Source organism: Topomyia yanbarensis, chromosome 2, assembly GCF_030247195.1.
Source record: "Topomyia yanbarensis strain Yona2022 chromosome 2, ASM3024719v1, whole genome shotgun sequence".
Taxonomy (NCBI): Eukaryota; Metazoa; Arthropoda; class Insecta; order Diptera; family Culicidae; genus Topomyia; species Topomyia yanbarensis.
The window spans coordinates 60,018,319-60,023,404 of NC_080671.1; the positions used below are offsets into that span (position 1 = coordinate 60,018,319).

A 5,086-nucleotide genomic window follows, 5' to 3' on the forward strand; every position below is an offset into this window, starting at 1 on the left:
CACAGCATCAGCCTTAGGCAATAGATTTTACATTTGTGACGATACCTTTTTCGTTTCGGTACCTCGTCACAGTACACAAATGAACTCTCCCTGGTATCAGACAGTTTCTGTAGTTCTATTTCGATGGCCTCTAGACTATAATAATTGATCTTAATAATATAGGAGATAATCAATATTGAAGCAGCAATATTCTTATATTCGTTGAATAAATAATGAAATCCATCATTCTTTCTTTCATGAGCTGTTCTTCAATAGCACATATTTTCTTCTTGGACAATTGCACCATACATGTATGTAAAAGCTAATCCAAATTGATGTGCGTTATTCATACATTAAGGGGTTATATACAAAGTTGTGACGATAAAATGAGCTAAGTTCGGGATTTTTTAGAGGGATTTTATTTGAAAATACGAAAGACAGTTCGTTAGGAGTACTATCAAAGATAGAAAAAACAAGATGAATTACAATTTTTTTTACAAAATTCAAAACTTTTTGAGCGACTTGGCGGAATGTCACAATTAATCTTCTCAAGACAGATGTCTTCCGTTTAATTCCACTATATTAATAATAATGAAAATCAATAGCTTTTCAACATCAATCAGTATTGCAATTATTACTTATAGTCTTCTTCAGTGTTCATATCAGTCTAAGGAAAATTTCTATTTTAGTCATTTGCAAATTATAGGTTTTACGTAGAGAAATTAAAGCAAGCTGAACTCCCGCATACCACGCAATCGGTTTGCTTCTTTTATTTGAGCTCAGATTCATTCGAGTATATACAGTAGAATAAAATGTTGATCGTGTTTGATAAGCTTATTCTAGTAATTCTATCACATCTAAAAAATTCGAAAATTTACGCTCTTTTCATTCTAGTCCATCACCGCCAAAAATTTACTTTCTTGAAGTGATAATTTATGCCTAACGTCCATTATGCCAATCGTCCATTATGCCTAACGTATATTATGCCTTACGTCCATTATGTCTAACGTATTTATGCCTAACGTCCATTATGCCTATCGTACGTAAGCCAAACGTCTGTATGCCTAACGTATTTATGCCTAATGGGGTACAACCCAACGAATCATACGCATCAAAGTAGGCCCTGGCACAATGTAAGCGATGATGATTTTTGTTTCATATGCTCTACCGGCATTTGAAAACATTTTCCTAGATCATTAGTGAAATGAATATTATTGTACGATATTTAACTGAATGAATAACATGGATATTTCAATATTAATTCGACAAAAGGGCGAAAGTGTTTTTTGTAAACAAACTTGCTTCGCTCATTAGTCTGCTGCAGAGTGGAATTTCATGAAAAATAATCGTTAATGTAAATTTTTACCCTTCGTAGAAGTAATTTCAATTGTTTTCTGCTTTGAAATTATAGTAAATTAAGAGAAACCATCAAAATAAAAGTTTGTTTACAAATCTTATTCGCCCTTTTGCAAATTTAGTATGGATTTGAATGAATATTTTTTCTATTCACCGTGAGTTGCATCAGGTTCATTTTCAGCCGATTATTTTTAACTTTGCCTAAAGCGAATAAAATATAACGAAAACTCAAAGAGAAAGTACGGGCTAAGATTAAGAAATCATGAACATAAATCACATTACTCTGCCAAAACTATCCGATAGTAAACTCATGTACGAATAACACGATAACGTACATACAAATTAAGAAAAATCGTGCTAACCTCCTGAAATCATGGACATTGTTCAATTTACGGCTCTTTTGATTAATATAAGGCACACCAGGGTAAGTTGAAACGGGTTTTTCAAAGTTGCAATTTGAACTTATCTAATGAAATCATAAAATAAACAATTTCCAATCTGCCAGCGGTTTATATTAGCATATCCTGTTTTTATTGATAAAAAATAAATTTTCATACATCAAATTAAGAAATATAGTGGTTAATGAAAATTCCAATTTTCAAGTGTTTTGTTTCGGCATGCCCCTCATAGCGGGGTAAGTTGGAATAATATGATTTCATAACTTGAAAGTTTGGCCTTTGTACAAATCGCTGGACAATACACATGTTTAATGTTATCATAAATGCTAGGGACTGCTCCGCGAGTTTGGCGAAAGGGTACATACTGAACTGAGCATAAATCGTTAAGGATCTAAAATCCTGAGCAATATGATAAAAAATTGAAATCATTTTTTATTAATGTTCCTTTGTTTTATAAAATTATTCAAAAACTGCTTAAAACTTTAAGAAGGTACGGTTGAATGAAGTTTCTCAAATGTAGGTGTATGTAGAAACTATTCAATAGTGTAGAAATTTTTTTTTATTATTATTTTGATATATTCTATCCGAAGGATTTCATAAAACATTAAGCTTATTTATTTAATTGATGATACAGAATACAATTGGTTTTTTATGGATACCAGCAAATAAAAGTATCAGGTACAAAAAATGTAGGACAACAATAATAAATTCAAGCCCTGCATCCTAACTAGTACAACTCTGAAATATTGACATGAGTTTGAAAGAGAATCGAAAGAAAAATCACGCCCGGCGCACTGAAGAGTATGCTTCGGTTGTTTGCCTTGGCGTTCAATCGTGCGTCGTAGCGCATTCATTCGGTTATTTTCGGTTCAAATTCAATTTCAGTTGCAAACTGAATTTTGATTCTATGCCGACTATAAGTTATCGAGTAAAAATACATCAGGCAACAATTGCACACTTCACTTATGCTCGAAAATATAGAAGATGTCACTTTCTGCCCACATGTAACAAATGAATGGATTCGATTCTGCGTGAAACTTCAGTCAGCTGGGAAGTGAATGTGTGAGAGGAGGTGACACTGAAGACTGGTTTCGGTAAATTCACACAGCAATTGGAAACTGAATTAGAGATTGCGCAGCAAATTACACTTGAAAATAAATCAAGTATGTAACTACTTGTTATCAAATTGTAAAAGAAGTGTTTATTCGGCTTCCTAGTGTACTAGAAGCCAATAACGGATTCTAAAACAATATTACCAATCCCAAATTGAAGATTAGTGAATTATTACTGTCGTTCCAACATGCCCCTCTGTTAGATTCTAAACGATTGTTTAACATACAACTTTTTAGTAATAATTTGTAATCATTTCGAATTTTCGATCGATTGATCTGGTTGGGGGAAAAGAGGCTTTTGATTTCGCGAACGACGAAAAACAAACAAAAGTGCGAAAATCGTATGCTTATGGTATTCAAAAGGTGCGTTTAAGGAAGCTTTTAGCTGGAAACAAAATCTCGGCTATTGCATTTTTCTAGTTAAGGGTCACACTTCCGTTCCAACTTATCCCGCATTTCAACTTGCTTCGGTGTATCTTAGTTAATATGAAGCAGTGTACGCCAAATTATGAACTAAAATCATAAAAACCCTTGATTTAATTCAACTAGTGATTGGGTGAAAATTAAACTATTAATAAAATTTCAAAATGAATAAAATCAAAAAAAATAGTACAAATAAAATCAATAATACGAATAAAACGAATGGGCTCTAGCAGACGAACCAAGTTGAATACGAGTAAATCCTTTCTAGAGCATATTTTTCTTATCATAGAGATTAAAAATATGCAAAAATAAAAACATTAACAAAATTAATATAGTAAATAAAATAAAAAAGCATAAAACGAATAAAATAAATAGAATGGATAAAATTAATAGAATGAATAAAATAAATAGAATGAATAAAGTGAATGTAATCAATAGAATGAATAAAATGAATAGAATAAATAAGATGAATTAAATAGAACGAATAAAGTGATTAATTGAATCAAATAAATGAAATAAAAGTAAATAAATAAAACGAACACAATAAAATAAGTATAATAAAATCAAGTAAATGAATAAAATTTATAAAATCAATGAAATGGATTAAAGTAATCGAAATTTGGTTTGGTTGAGCAAGCCGATGAGATATGCACTATGCTATATTTCTCATCAAAGGGAGATTTTTACCTAACCTATTTTTTATCTATTATGGGGGTCCTCTTATATAATTGTGACAAAAGTAAGTGTTTATTTTTTTTATGAACGTGTCCACTGGACAACAGACAGAGAAAGAATGACCGGAACGGTGAGAATGAAGAAACGGTGAAAATTCACCTTTATTGGAAACACTGAGAAAAGATATGTCCTCAAGCAGGAATCGAACCTACGATCTCCCAGTCTCTAGCTGGGTACGTTAACCACTCCGCCATCGAGGAACTGTGATGATGCCATCACATGTTCCCAACAGTTTCGTGATCACCACCGCAGCCTCCAATACCTCCTAATTGACCCATCGACCCCCACTGGCCCCTATAAGCAGATCGTCACCTCTCCCTCTCATCAATCGGGCCAAATCTCTCTCGTTATCTATTTTTAGGTCCAGTGGACTGCGCTCAAGGCTTGAGATATTTATTATCACTGTTTGCCCCCTTTCCTAACTCAGTCGCCGCCAGACATGTGGCAGTGAAAGAGCTATGGAGGGTAGGGCATGGCAATTTTTTTTTTTTAATTCTCGAAGGCCCCCCCTCTCATATTGTGACAAATGTCAAAGTAAGCTCAGATGCCAAATTTCACATCATTTGGACAATTTTAGACCCCCGCCCACTTCGCTTGAAATTTTTTGAAATTGGTGCTATGGGAAAATATGGAGGAAAAATACATTAAATGCTATAACTTTTGAAGTAGCAATCAGAAAATTACAATTTATACCTCTTTTGAAAGGAAATAATCTTAGTATTTGAATGGAGATATTTTTGTTTCTAGGAAAATACAGGAAAGTGGGGTACTAGGTCATTTTGGCCCCAAAATCCCATATTTTTAATAATTTTTCTGCTCCGTGATGCAAATCATACATATTTTGTAGTTTTTCTAATGTGAAAAAAATCTCAAAAATCGATCGGAGCCTTTTTGACCTTTTTCCCAATACGAGAAGTTGGGATTATATGGCCTTTTGTCATTCATATTAAACTTCATCATTTTCCCATGAATATATCTCTATTTTTCTTCACTCAATTTTCATAAACTATACCTTGTTGAACGTGGAAAACCCTTATGATTATTACAAAAATAGATTTGTTACCGGTAAAATTCAGGAACATA

At 32.9% G+C, this 5,086-nt stretch overlaps 1 non-coding gene across 1 annotated transcript; it reads right to left on the bottom strand.

The window, feature by feature from the left end:
- Positions 1-4,130: 4,130 nt before the first annotated feature.
- On the bottom strand, positions 4,131-4,203 carry Trnas-aga (transfer RNA serine (anticodon AGA)). The gene has a single exon. It is a non-coding gene; the product is annotated as a tRNA-Ser (tRNA).
- Positions 4,204-5,086: the final 883 nt, after the last annotated feature.